The following is a 15,993-nucleotide window of genomic DNA, read 5'->3' as shown; positions in this document are numbered from 1 at the left end:
CTCTTGAGGCCATCCTAGAAATCACCTGCACCTCCAGTTGACCCTTTTTTTATATTCCAAAAACTTTCTATTTCCACACCTTCCTACCTGAGGGCATTCTTCGGTCATTCTTCCTGGAAGACAAGAAATGCTGGAAAGTTGATGCTTCCGGGTACAACACTCAGTAAATAAAATCAGGAAATCATAAGTAAAACACACAGTTTTCTCATTACTTGGGTGGACAGTTATAAGGTCAAAATTATAGGCATGTTTATATCTTTCAGAGTTTCCAGCATAACTACACACAGTAGTAAATAACTTATTCATGTACATTTCATTGGATCTTATTTATTTCTCTTTTCTTTGCCATTCTTAATTAAAATCAAGATATGTTTACATTTCCATATCTCCAGTGCTTGATTAAATTTGTTGTTCATTGTACTGTCACCGTTCCCCGCTCTTTGCTTCTAGCTCCTTTTTTTCTACCCTAGCTTGTCTTGCCAATGTTAATGATTTTTCTTTATGATTTCCTTCTCTGGTTTGTAGTAATTTATTTTTCATCTATATGATGTTTAAGAGCAATTTATGTGAGTATACAGTGAGCACTGAATATTTTGGTGCTTGGTCAACAATTCTTGTAGGGTATATTTAGGTAAAAATGAGAATGAATCCCTGTGACATTCCTTTCCTATACAAAGGAACTGATTTTCATGGCAAATGCCTGGTAAGTCACTCCAAATGACTTTGGCTCCTTTTCCTCAATATCCATGCTTTCTTCTGTAGTTGAATTTGTGGCCATCCCCCAAAAGACTATATTTTCTTGCCTGTTTCCAAAAGATGTGGCCCTATGAATAAGTTTTGGACAAAAGGATGAGACAGTGAGGAGATATGGGCAATTTCACATTTATGCCTTTGAAAGGAACAGATGTGTCTTTTCCTTTCTATATTCCCCTCCTTTCTGGCTATGATAAAGATGTGGTGGTACAACGTTCTTGGGCAACATAGAAAAAAATTGGATCCTTGCAGCATGGATGGAGCTCCACATCCGTACCTGGTTTCTTATGACCCTGTGAAGCAAGCTGCCATACCAGTGTAGGCTTAATGTGAAGGAGATACAAACTACCTAGTTTTAGCTAATCATGTTTTGCATCTTTGTTCCGTGGAGCTGACCCATGGATGGTCCTAATGATTAGAGATGTCCAGCAGATCACATTGTTATAGTCTCTCTCTTTTCTTCCCTTCTCTTCATTCTCTCTCTATATATATGTTCATTCTATATTTATAAATTATATATATATATATATATATATATATATATATATATATATATAAAGAGAGAGAGAGATAAAGACAGACAGAATGAAGAGAAGGGAAGAAAAGAGAGAGACTATAACAATGTGGTCTGCTGGACATCTCTAATCATTACATTTATCTATAATAAATTGGCACACACATAAAAATCAAATAAATATAACTAGAACATGTGATGTATAAAAAGAACACATTTATTTTTTAAGATTCCTTTTTAGGATGGATTATTTGGAGTGTTTTCTCCTCAAAATAGTGTGATACATATTTACTCTCTTTGGGGTTATCTGTGAGGTCTATGCATGGGTATGATAGTGTGCAGCAATAATAGCAAGGACACATTCTGTAGTGTTCTCCCATCATAGTCTAGGGGTCCCTAGCTTGATTCTTTTGACAGGTGTTAATATAGAATTTGAATTATAAGTGATCTAACCATGGGTGAAAGATAGTAGTGTTTGACAGAGCTGTTTCAAAGTATCACTGGAGAAATTGTAACACATGAAAATTAAAATTTATTTTGCCTCTTTTGTGGTTACCTCTGAGTTAGTTACACTCTGAGCCAATGACACTCTCAGGTATTCTAATTCTGTTTTTAAAATTATAATAGAGAAACTCTACATGTTTGTGTGAATTGTATATAAGAAAGTATATGTACTAAGTAGACCACCCCACAATTCTATGGCCCTCTTCCTCTTTCAAACCATGTCTTGAATGGCTCAAAACCAAGCAAGTGGAGTGTGTGAACATGCTTGGTTGTTTCTCATGTAATCCTGTAGCTTGGGAATCTGTTGATACAGAGCAGCTCAATGTGCTCACTTGTCTTCTGACTTCTGGCTGGGCATTGTCAGTGATCATCAAGGAAGGAGATAAAAGATCTCTCTTCTTCTGGGTGATCACAGCATGAATCTTCCTCAGAAGAAAAATCACTGCTCTTCAAGGTGGCTCTCTTCACACAGACATTTTGTTTCCAGGTTGTGATGAGTCTGTTATTCTCTGCTCCTTTAGGCCTCGAGACAGTACCAGCTGCACGGTATATACAGCATTATACTTTTTGGTGTATCTACTCACAACTTGTAAATAGCTCATTTTTTTTACACTGTATTCAAATATCCCCATTTAAGTGTATCATATATTTCTTCCCAGAACCTGACTGCTGTAGTTTGAAAAATCAGCTTTTAGTGCACATTTCAAGGGAGATTTCTTCTTTCTTTCTTCTTACGATATTTCTCACATATTCTTACACTTGTTTAAATGTTCCAGTAGCTTCAGTAGTTAGAGCAGGAAAGATTTAGGACTGAAAATCATTATGCCAAATTGGAAAAGCACATCATGCTGAGTTCTGTGAATAGATTAATATTACTTTGCTATACACTATATTCATAAGGATCACAATCAATTTTATCTATTTCTGCTTTTTTGATTCCCAGAAAAACCACTTTTTTCCCTCTGATATATATTCTTTCCTTGGGCTTCCTGGTGGCTCAGCAGTAAAGAATCTGCCTGCAATGCAGGAGCCACAGGAGATGTGGGTTCAATCCCTGTGTGGAGAAGTACCCCTAGAGGAGGGCATGGCAACCCAATCCAGTATTCTTGCCTGGAGAAACCCATGGACAGAGGAGCCTGTGGTCTATAGTCCATAGAGTCATGAAGAGTCAGACATGACTGAAGTGACTGAGTACACATGCACATTCTTTCCTTGGAAGCCTTATTTTTGTTCTAGCTTAAATCAAATCTCTCTCAGACTTCTTTTTTTGGAGGCAAACCTCCTATTTAGATTAGCATGGAAATTTTTTTTTCTTTTATTTACCTCTCTTCAATGCTTGTAATGAGTATCATATTTTCATGAAGACTCTTAAAAAATATTACTTTAAAAAAAATTCCTAAAATGTTTATGGAAGACAGTAATTTCAAAGCTTTGGGCAGTTTTCTGTATTAAAGAGGTTGTGACATGAATTTACCTTTGAGGTTTCTCTTTTTAATGAAAAAATTGCAAAACTGTGATCTTTAATTATGCAAATATAAAGCAAGAATTGAACAATTATTCCTGAGAAAGCCATGAGTTAAAAAAGAATCCTTTTATTTTTAACAAGTTTTTCTTTGTGTTACTGAAGGTTAAAAGTTTTAATGTAGATTATTAAGAAATGTTACAGATTATCCCTGAAATTCAAAAGAAATATAAACTTTCCTCCTAAAATCAGTGATAAATCAGTGAATAGATATTTTAAGACTAGAAAGCCAAGTATTCTGGTTCGTACATGTGAATAGGAGTCTGACTATGCAGATATTCTCCCTTGTGGTCAAGTAATGGTTTCTTTTTTATGTAACCATTTAGATTTCATCATCCCTGAAAATTTTCATTTACTCTTGGGCGGAATGCTTGTATTTTATCTTGTCCAACAAGTCATTTTATTAGATTGGCAACAGGTGTCACAGAGATAGTAAGAAAAGATATGCAAGCCTGATTTTCACCCCAGAGCAGTGGAAAAATTAGTAAAAAGGAGATTGGGCTGGGCAACAGAAGCTCAACCTGCACCAGAACTGGTGTCCCAAAACTGGATCAGTACTTAGCTTTAGGATATAATATCCTGCCATTGTGTGTGCCAGAATCATTCCATGGATATCCATCAAGTAGGTTCGCCTTCAGATGTGGAGATGGGTATCCTTTGAGAGCTTTGGAAATGCTGAGTATAAATCTTTCTTGCGAGAGGAGAAAAGAAATGAGGACTGGATAGAAAAACTGGGGTTGTGGCCATGAGCTGTTTTCCTCTCTGAACTCTGTGGTTAATGCCTTTGGAATAAGGGCAGTTGGGAAAGAATATGTCATTGTGCAATAGGTAGTTCACCTTGTGCTTCAGGTGAAGTGAAATGAATATGCCTACTCTGAGGAATCTAGAAACTATTCGGGGAAGTAAGACTAATGAACAGACTGCTGCAGAATACTGGGATGCAATTTTGAGTTACTGTAATTTCAGGACTAACAAATAATATGACCTTGTTTTGTAACTGGAGAAAGAAATGGCAACTCACTCCAGTATTCTTCTCTGGTGAATCCCATGGATAGAGCTACCTGGCAGGCTACAGTCCACTGGGTCTCAAAGAGTTGGAAATGGCTGAAGTGACTTAGCACATTATATAATTACAAGCTTGCCATGTATAAGTATTTTCATTTAATTTTGTAGAAGATAACTAATGAGGTTTGGTTTCTCCATTCTTGACCAAGCTTGATTAGAATAAAGGTGATGTTTTCTGCATAAGCTTCTTGTCTTTTCTAAGTATCAGCCAGAGTTGAGGTTGGCATTAGCGGTAGAAATACAAGCTTCTAGAAATTCAAATTTATTTTCTATTTTCATTCATTTATATGTAAGTGCAATCCAGTTAAACATAAAGGGCAGCCTCCCAAGAGAAAATAATTTTAAGGGCTCTCAAAATTGGGCAATTTGTAGCAAGGGGTAATCATCATATTATCAGTTTATAAGAAGAGCTACCATTTATGAAGTACTTACTGTTTTGTTAATATGCTTTGCATATTTTATCTGTAGTCCTTTTTAAAACAATGCAGATGAAGTGTTATTATTCTTATTGATGACAAAACTAGAGATTCAGAGATATTAAGTGACTTACTATAGATAGCATGGTTAATAAGTGGCTGTGTAAAGATTCAAATTGAATTTGGGTTGGATCCCATGCCAATGAGTTCAGCCAGCCAGGGTACTGCCAGAAAGTTTTGTTCAGATGATGTATCTATGAGTTCTTTGGTCTTTTCTTTCCCTTTTCTTTTCATTTTTACTTCATAAGCTAACTAAGCTATCTTCTTTCTACTATACTGTCTATGACTTGGTCATCCAAATGATAAATCTGTTTTGTCATTACCTATGGATATATCTCTTGAATACCACTTAAGTTAGTTTATGACTTCTAGTGAGTAGCCAGTCTCTTTTCATAGAGTAAGAGGCTATAGATTCTTTGACTGACATAACATCATTTGCTACATCAGTTCCTAAATTATTTGAATTGTTTGCCTTATGCATCTCCACTCACAGCTAATCCAAAATTGCCTAGAGTTGGGATCAATGAGATTCAAATTAAATCTTATACCTTTATTTAAATCATTAGTCAGATAGATTTGGTTTACATCTTTCTTTTCCCTACTCCACCAGAAGTGTTTACTTGACACAGCTTAAGCCATATTACATAATTTTCACAACTCAGACAAGAATGTCAATTTAAGTTTTAGAAACTACACAGTATACATTTGCAGTGATTTATAATGTTATCTTATTAGATTAATTCTACAGCTGCATCAGAAAACTGCACATCTAGATTTGCACATCTAGACAGTTTTACATTCATCATCTTCAGTTTCTTCCAGAAAGATGCATTTTTCACAAGGTTTGAGCTGTTTCTTAGATTAGCTGCTTAAATTTTGTATAAATGAAGTCTCTCAAATATGGTGGGAAACTTTACTAAAATATTCTGAAACAGAAAGATCACTTTTGGGTTATACTGCAACTGAGGTTTTCTTTGTTTCATGCCATCTTGTCATTAAGTCTCAAATGAATGAAGGCTAGTGTGTAGAAATACAAATAGTTATTTGCTAGGCACTGTGCCAAATGCGTCACCTCCATGATTATATTTAATTCTTATACCCACATTCAGAGGCAGGTTTTATTATCTGTATTTTATTTATCAAAACAAAACAAAGCCACACACAAAGAGGTAAGTGATAATGTGCCAAAAGCCACAGTTAGCCACCACAAAGTGTGCTCTTCTGGGCCACACCTGATATATAACTCATTATTTCTGGACTGTTTTATTTTAGTGGTTGCCCTGCCCCTTCTTTGCACCTTCCTTCCTTGATTTGATCCACATCATTCTTGAAAATTATTTTACTCTTGTGAAATTTAGCAATGTTTAAAACTGCTCAAATTTGACAAGAAAGGAGGGGAAAATAGCTCAAGCCAGCCTACTTATTTACCAAGGTAAAACAAAAAAGATATGCCCATGTTATGTGTGAGATAAGTTAATGTTCAAAAATATCAAGCTACTTATCCAGGTATCAGCAAGGAGGACTAGGGCCAGCAAAGGAAGCTGAGGTCTCTCTTTTCATTTTAATTCTTTGGAAAGTATATGTTGTCTTTGTGTTTATGAGAGTGAATAGCCAAATTATGTTCTTTAACAATAGTTGTTGTTTTGTCACTAAGTCGTGTCTGACACTTTTGTGATCCCATGGACCATAACCCTCAAGGTTCCTCTGTCCATCCATGGGGTTTCCCAGACAAAAATACTGGAGTGGTTTGCCATTTCATTCACCAGGGGATTTTCCTGACTTAGGGACTGAAACTGTGTCTCCTGCACTGGCAGGCAGATTCTTTAACCCTGAGCCACCTGGGTAGATATCACTTAAAACTTACTGTCAGGCCCTGTGATTGAAGATATGTGTAACACTGACTTACTGTGACCTAGGAAAGGCTGCCAAGGATGTCTTCAACAAAGGATAGGGGTTTGGCATGGTCAAATAGATCTGAGAACCAAGTTATGTAGTGGAGTGGAATTTTCTACTTCTGGTCATGCTTATAACAATATAGGGAGGGCAACCTAGAGGTCAAATACAAAATCTGTAACTGTGGACTGACCCTCACCCAAAAGTGGTACACAGACAGTACTCTAGGAAGAGAAATCTCTTTGGAGAATAAGTTGGCTGAAGGGTTGAAACTGACTCTTGATACCATTTTTAAAAGCGGTATCAAGAAAAGGAAAGAAGAGTGGGAAATTAAAGGCCTCATATGAACAGGATTTTTTCAGTCTTGACAGTAACATTGATATAGATTTTTCTAGACCAACCATCTATGGTTGGGCTGTGCTGGCCTTTGAAAGTTGGTTTGCAGGCTATCGGATGAATTTTGACACAGCCAAATCCAAACTGTCACAGATTAATTTTCCCCTGGGTTACGTGGCCACAGACTTCCAGCTGCACACTCACATGAACAATGGCACTGAATTTGGAGGGTCCATCTACCAAAAGATGAACAAGATGATTGAAACACCAATAAACCTAATGTGGACAACCAGCAGTGATGACAGCCATTTCGGCATCCGTGCTAAGTACAACCTGGATATAGAACTTCTTTATCTGATAAAGTAAATAGTACCAGTCTGACTGGATTGGGTTATACTCAGACACTTTGACCCAGAGTGAACTCACCCTGTCAGCTCTAACTGATGGAAAGAACTTCAATGCAGGAGGCCACAAGTTTGGGCTGGGGTTTGAACTAGGTTTTGAGTAAAGCATCAGCTTTGTCCCTAGAGATGAATAGAAATAAACCCACTATATTTGACCTTAAAATTCTTCTGTGAAATTTCAATAGTGTGAACTTTTTATTATTCTGAAGAATTGTAATCCTCTCCACACTGAGGCCTACCTAGCAAGTCCATCCTAAGGGAGGTACTTGAAAGAATATCTAGAAGTTGTCATCTTCCTGCTGCATTTCAGTTCAGTTCTGCAGTGCTATTTTAAATGTCTTCCTCAGCAATAGTGTAGTGTCATGTTAGAAAGAAGTTGACCCAACCCTCCAGTTGTCCATCACATCCTACATGTCATATACCACTTTTTTATGACCTTGTAATATATTTGCCTCTGTACAATAGTGGAATCTTTGGTTTTGCATCAGAATAAAATAAAATAAACCCATCACATTTGGAACATAAAAAAATAAAAACAAAAACATATTGTGTAAAAGGATAAAGTTTAGGGGTCACCATTTCTAAAAAGGAAGGATAAACTTTGATTTCCTAAGGTTAGGATCTAAAATATAGTTTGTGTCATAGTACATGAAGCTAGGTTGATAATGAAAATGAAAGAGAATGGAAGCAAGTATTCCCTTTATTCATAGTCAGATGTCACAGATAAAAGAATTTATAATGCATTAATAGAACAAATATTAAATACAATTGAAGGATATAGGGAGATTTTCCAAGAAAAATTAACATAATGTGATAAATTCAAAGATTTCAACAAGTCATTAAATCTGTTTAAAAGTAGCTGTATAATTGTACCACCAGAAAAAATTTAATTATCCATAAGAGTTCATGGTAACTGAAGAACTGAATGAAAATGCAAACTTTTTTTTAAGATTTCTTACAGTTAGATAATATATGAAAACAAATGTGCAGTTAGCATAAGTTGCAAAATTTTTAAAAATGTTTAGCTGGTATGGTCAAGAAATTCTGCACTCCTCTGAATAGGAAAATAAAAATCATTCAAATAAAGAAGCATGAAAAAAAAATTAAGTAATGTTACTAAATAGACAAGTTTTTTGAAAATATCGAATTGCTAATAATGACATAGCACTCATTAAAGGGGATTGACACTATTCTAACACCTTGAAAAATGAGGAACAAATTTAATTTCATGACAATAAATCTTAGTTGTTTTAAAGTATGAAATAACATTATTGTATTTTCTAGTATTTTAGTTTCTTCTTATATCATAAATAATCCACACAAGAAATATGACAACTCTCAAAAATGACACATTATCATTCTCTTATTATATTAGTGGTAGTAGAAGTCTACTGCTGCTGCTGCTAAGTCACTTCAGTCGTGTCTTACTCTGCGACCCCATAGACAGCAGCCCACCAGGCTTCCCCGTGCCTGGGATTCTCCAGGCAAGAACACTGGAGTGGGTTGCCAGTTCCTTCTCCAATGCATGAAAGTGAAAAGTGAAAGTGAAGTCGCTCAGTCGTGTCCAACTCCTAGCAACCCCATGGACTGCAGCCCACCAGGCCCCTCCGTCCATGGGATTTTCCAGGCAAGAGTACTGGAGTGGGGTGCCATTGCCTTCTCCGAGAAGTCTATTAGGCACAGCTAATTTGTCCCTAATCACTTTTGTGTGCTTAGTCGCTTCAGATGTGTCTGACTCTGTGCAACCCTGTAGACTGTAGCCAGCTGAGCTCCTCTGTCCATGGGGATTTTCTGGGCAAGAATACCAGAGTGGGTTGCCATGCCCTCCTCCAGAGGATCTTCCTGACCCAGGGTTCGGACTGGTATCTTTTGTCTCCTGCATAGGCAGGCAGGTTCTTTACCACTAGTGCCACCTGAGAAGCCCCTCTAATCACTTTTACCTTCCCCCATTTGTATTCAACTTCAGAATGAAAAATCTGTTATTCCCCATCTGTGACTAACCTTGACTGCTTTCTCTGCCCGTTTTATTTCAGCAGTTTGGGCAACCCAACTAACTAAAAAATTCTGTAGTGCATAGCAAGATGACAAAAATGAATTTCTCAATTCCATACAAAGTTAAAGAGATTTAAAAATACTCAATTTTTGTATTGCTATATAGTTTTACAAAGATGGACAACCAGTTTCAAGTTTTATGTGCTACTAGAAGTATCTCACTTTGTTTTATTTATTCATGGTTATTACATTTTTAGTCCCATAAACATGGAACTTTGTTTTATTTATTCATGGTTATTACATTTTTAGTCCCATAAACATGGAACTGGAATATATATATATATCATAATGTATTATTATGGAATATATTTTTGTATTTATACAGAATTTATATTTATAAATTATATGTGCTTAGTCACTTCAGTCGTGTCTGACAATAACCCACGAGGCTCCTCTGTCCATGGGATTTTCCTGGCAAGAGTATTGGAGTGGGTAGCCATGTTCTCCTCCAGGGGATCTTCCCAACCCAGGGATCAAATATATGTCTCCTGCTTTGCAGGCAAGTTCTTTACTTTCTAAGCCATTGGAGAAGGCTGATAAATCATATATATTATAGCATATTATTATGTAATATATTTTTGTATTTATATAAAATTTATATTTATAAATCATACATACATTTAAGAAAAAACTTGTGTACACTCATCTGTCTTTGGATTTATCTCAATCCAAAGGTAAACTATAGAATTTAAAAATGTGTAGAAGTTTAAGGCTATTGGATTAAAGAATGGTTTTAATAGAGATAAGTATTATTTCAGTTATGTGTCTATAAGGTTCTTTTGCAGTTATTTTAATTCAGTGACCTTTTATAGTTCCATCTGAGTCAAAGAATTCTGCAGTGCTGGTAGAAACTTTGTAACATTTTATAAATAGAAGTTGAGTGAAAAATAGAAGAATAGAAGAGCTAAGTGTGTCTACAGATAAATAAATATTCTTCAAAATAGTGATCGGTCTTCGGTGACAAAGCTTTGCTTTTGTGATTAAAAAGCTTGCTAACAGTGTTTTAATTGAAACTTTTAATCTGAATGTTGTCTGAATCCTGTTAAATGTTACTTTCCTACCTTAATTCAGATTTTCTTAATCTTCATTTTCACATTGAGTATTGTTACACTGTCTGCCTCATTACGCTAAGGAAAGATGAAGTAAGCTATTAACATTCTGAATAGCCTATGAGATGTTATGATATAGAATGTCATTCATTTTTATGAGTTGGCTGTCAGTGTGGGCTGCAATAAAGTTATAATTCCTTCCTGGCATTATGTGATGGCTGATATCGCTGCAAAATCCTTATTAAAATTTCAATAATTGTAAATTAAAACAAAAGTAAATGGTGCTTTTATGAAATAGTTGTTGCTGAAAGTCAGGTGATACAGAACAGGGCTCTCCAAGATTGACATTATTTGCTTTGTAGCTTTAAAACATCATAATTCCAGTTATTTTCTTTACCAAAAAAATTAGAATCATTCAAAACTTTTAGCAACAGAACCTGGTTTGCTTATACTGAGAGAAGTGAGATGACGAAGTTGTATTATTGCTTCACCAAATCTACCCTTAAATTGCTGCATGATGTCATTTGACAGAAAACTTGAACGTTACAATTTGAATATTTTTTTCTATTTAAATATTTGGAAGGGAAGGGACAATCGTGTTTTACATGTCATCTCATGGCCTCATTAAATGAATATGTTGTTGTAGCATTCAGCTTGCAAATTTCCTCGTGCAAAATAGAAAACAACTACGAGAGAGAGCCTCTAGGGCAGTTAATGCTGTATTGTTTAAGCAAAAGTTACCAAAACATGCAAACTGTCATTCAAAATAAAGGAATTTATACTCAGAGTTCTCTCATATATATTATTTATGAAAAGTATGTATTGCAAAGAAAGGAAATATTTTATTTTATTTATATTTATTTTAATTTTTTCACTGAAGTATAGGAACTATTTTAAGTAGATAATAAATGTCATTATAATGAATGTGATTGGAAAAGAGTATATAAAGGAAGTGTCAGGAAGCATTTAACAGGAGGCTTCCCGTGTGCTGTTATGGATCTGTCAGGAAATCTTTGGCCCTTATTAATTCCTGAATATTCAGGCATTAAGAGGAGAGGCACGCCTTTCCCAGCGCTGAGGAATCCAGGCATTTCCTTTGTTAGTTTCTCATTATGGTGATAAGTACCCTCTTCTCTCTTTAATTGGGATCGCCTTGTGTTTTGTAAGTCTGGAATTTTAATCTTTATCTTTCCTGAGAATAACTACGGTATATATGCCCGCTCCATGTTGATTAAAACACCTTTGCTCCATCAGAGCTCTGGTCCCCGTGTCTTTCTTTCTTTCTTTCTCTCTCTCTCTCTCTCTCTCTCTCTCTCTATTTCTGGCTGATTCCCTGGAGTGCAGAAGCCAGATGCGTAACCCAGGGAATATTAGCCTCTTTACTTCTTTCACTCTTCTCATCGTCGACTCCAAACCACCAGGTTCCGGTCCATTAAAGGACCAACAAGGAATAATAATCATTTTATGTCATATGTTTCATAGTGTTTATTCTTATCTCTAATCTTCATAAACTACTGAAACTTGAAGATAGAAATTTAGTGCTTTTGAAGATCTGTCTAACTTTGTTAGTAAGATACCATGGGCTTCCCCAGTGACGCAGTGGTAAAGATTCTGCCTGCAATGCTTGTTCAGTCCCTGAGTCTGGAAGATCCCCTGGAGAAGGAAAGGGCAATCTACTTCAGTGTTCTTGCCTGGAACGTCCCGTGAACAGAGAAGCCTGGTGAGCTACAGTCCATGGAGTCGCAAAAGAGTCAGACACAACTTAGCAACTAAACAAGTAATATACCCAGAGTGAACTTGACAATTTTATATAGGCCCATGAAATAAGATTAGTGTGCCAGTAAAAAGGCAGTCTACCTAAAAACAGATTCATCCACTGAACTATAATAGCACCTTAATTCTACCACTTAATAAAGTATCTTTATTATGAATCTTTATCTTTATTTTGAACCTTTACTCATAAGTCTTTGTTATTCACTAATGCTGTATATTGTTTTTGTTATTATTTTATTTTGTTTTATGCTCCATTGGAGGTGAGACTTTCCACTACACTCCAGAATATGCCTATCTGCTGGCCACCACAGTTAACATTTCCGTTGCTTCTATCAACTGAACCTAGTTGCACCTGGTGATGGTATGGATAATTGAGAAAGTAAAATATTATGGAATTAGCAAAAGATATGTCATTCCTATGAACCATCAGTAGAGTAATAGCCTAGTTGTATCTTTAAGTGTAATCCATGGATCTTGTGGATCAGCATCATCTGGAATGCCTATTAAAATATTGATTCAGGATCCCACCTCAGAGCTACTGAAGTAGAATCTGTGTGCAATTTGCTTGATGATCAGCATGTTACAAACTCCAAGATAATTTCAATGGACATGGAAGTTTTTATAAGTGGTGTAAATAATTGTCAGTGATGATGCCTATGCTGCTAAAAGCTTTGAAGTCAATGGTATGTTTGAAAAATACATGGGGAAAGAGGCACAATGGTTTTCAAATCATTCCAGAGTAGACAGGTAATTTTGTCATGAAAATCAACTTGGCAGATGCTACTTCTTTTTCTTATTGTTTTATTTAAAAATGTGTTGCTTCTAGATTGAGTCTCTTAACCTTGACCCCATGGTCATCGTTTGGCAGGGCTATTTAACTTACTCTTAGCATTTTAGGAGGCAGAATAGATCAGTAGATCATGGTTAGAACATGTACTGGTCAGTGTCTCAGCAGAAAACGGATGGAATGCTAGATAGTGAGTGACCAGGGATGGAGCTAAGGACTGAAGGCACAAAATTTAAGAAGACACTCAATCTGAAGTGTGTGTAAGCACTCTAGATGCATTATCTTTTAAAGAATAAGTGTTATACCTAGAAATTTCAGAGTAATGAGGTCAGGGCAATAGTTAACCAGAACTCAGAGAGGATATGTCACCTAATAGAAGTAACCTTGGATGGAGGAAAGCCTGATGCCAGCAGCCACCTTACAAGGAGGAAGCCAGAGGAATAAATATGCAGATATCCCTCTCCATTCTCTTTATTGGTTGAACATAACCAGAAGATGGAGGGAAGAGAAATCTTCTCTGGAGTCCATACTCCCAAGTCAGCTTTCCAGGGTCCCAGCAGGGTGGGAAAGACTGGGAAGTGCATCTGTGGTGAGGGAGACAGACAGAACGGGGATTAGACAAAGAGCCAGAGTACCTAGGCCTCCCAGTTCACCATCATTTGTCTTAATGTCTTAGGGCCTTGCTCATGTGTTCTGCATGAAGGAGGAATAGCATCTGCCTCATAGAACTATTTTTAGGAATAAATTAAATAATATCTAAAAGGCTTTATTCACATTTTTATTGGAGTATAGTTGATTTACAGTGTTGTATTAGCTTCAGGTGTATAGCAAAGTGAATCAGTTATACATATATCCACTCTTTTTTAGATTCTTTTCCCATATAGACCATTAGAGTATTGAGTAGAGTGACCTGTAGGTCCTTATTAGTTATCTATTTTCTTTTTTTAGTTATCTATTTTATATATAGTAGTTTGTGTATCTTAATCCCAATCTCTCAGTTTCTCTCTTCCCTTTTCCCCTTACTGCCTGGTAACCCTAAATTTGTTTTCTATATTTGTGACTCTACTTCTGTTTTGTAGATAAGTCCATTTGTACCATTTTTTAGATTCTGCATATAAGAGAGATGATATGATATCTGTCTTTGTTATATATTACTCAATATGACAATCTCTAGGATCATCCATGTTACTCCAAATGGCAGTATTTTATTCATTTTGTGGCTGAGTAATATTCCATTGTATATATGTACCACTTCTTCATCCATTCTTCTGTTTCCTATGGATCTATGCCCAGGTATAGAATTGCAGGTAGCTCTATTTTTAGTTTCTTTAAGAAACCACCATACTGTTCTCCATAGTGCCTGTACCAGTTTACATTCTGACCAACAGTGTAGGAGGGTAGACCTCTGCTTTTTGAGGTAAAAAGTAATTCAGAGATTCCCTATAACCCGCCAAATAAAGTCAAACTTTAAAGCAAGATATGGAGTCACTGACATGAGCTTACTTTCTGATTCAATGTCCCACTGAACCCAATAAATTTTCTCAACAATTGTTTATCTAAAAAAGAGAAAGTCTTTTATCATACCCTTTTAAAAGATGTGTTTGCTGTGTCTAGGATTCTAATTTGACATTTTCTTTTAGAACTTTAAAGATATTTTATTGTTCTATGACTTGGAAAGTGTATGATGAGAGGTATGCTATAATTTTAATTTTGTTCCTCTGATTGAAATGTTTCACACTATGGCAGTCTTCAATATTTTCTATTTATCTTTGGATCTTCACCTTTTAGCTATTAAATGCCTAGGAGTGTTTTTTATTTTAATTTATTCTCTCTAGGATCCATTGTGCTTCTTCAATTTGTATATTATTGTCATATGAAAATATTGAAAAATCATTGACCATGGTCTCTTTAAATAATTTTGTATGCCCTATTGTGTCTGTCTGGCTCTCTCTTCAGTTCTCTAGGATTCCAGTTATAGGTATTTTATTATGTTTTATTTTGTCTCACAAATTTTGAATGCATTTTTCTCTTCGTTACTGTTAGCTAACTTTTTTAAAAATTGTTTTCCCTCTTTGTTTCATAGGGATCATTTCTATTAAAGTATCTTAAAGTACAATTTTTTTTTTCTTTGCTGCATCCAATCTGCTAATAAAACCAGCAGAGGAATTCTTCAGTCAGATGTATTTTTAAAAATTTATAACATGTACATTTGATCTTTTTTAGTAGTTTCTTAACTCCATTTAAAAATTCTGATTATTTTTTATTGTCCTGTTTTTCCACTAGATTAGTTTACATATTAGTTAGTGTTATTCGCTCAGTCGTGTCCAACTCTGTGACTCCATGGACTGTAGCCTGCCAGGCTCCCCTGTCTATGAAATTCTCTAGTCAAGAATACTGGAGTGGGGTTGCTATTTCCTCCTCCAGGGGATCTTCCCAACCCAGGATTTGAACCTGGGTCTCCTATATTGCAGTTGGATTCTTTACCATCTGAGACCCCAGCGAACCCATTTTACATATTAATCATGCTTATTTCAACATTGTTTCTATATCTGGGCATATGCAGACCCGGTTCTGTTAACTCTTTTATCCCTTGACATTTGGTTCATTTTTCTTGACTTTTTTCTTTTGTCTTTGTATGTCTTATAATTCTTGAAAAATGATGTACAGTGTGATAAAACAATAGAAACTGAAGTATATATTACTTATGCCTGGTAATGGGCATAAATAACACTTCTGTTAAGCCATTTGTGTGTAGCTAAAGTCAATCTAGTTAGTAATTGTACTGGGTTTACATTTTTTGTTTCTATGATTACCTCAGTGAACCAAAGTCTTAAAACTTCTTTTGTAGTGAACTGTCTGTGGGCT

General features: G+C 35.7%; 1 pseudogene; it reads left to right on the top strand.

Moving 5' to 3' along the window:
* The first annotated feature begins 952 nt into the window (after positions 1 to 952).
* Positions 953 to 7,571, top strand: LOC133066820 (voltage-dependent anion-selective channel protein 3-like; annotated as a pseudogene).
* Positions 7,572 to 15,993: the final 8,422 nt, after the last annotated feature.

This window comes from Dama dama, chromosome 12, assembly GCF_033118175.1.
Source record: "Dama dama isolate Ldn47 chromosome 12, ASM3311817v1, whole genome shotgun sequence".
Taxonomy (NCBI): Eukaryota; Metazoa; Chordata; class Mammalia; order Artiodactyla; family Cervidae; genus Dama; species Dama dama.
Note: the sequence above shows the minus strand (reverse complement) of the source record. Positions and strands in the feature narration are given on the sequence as shown.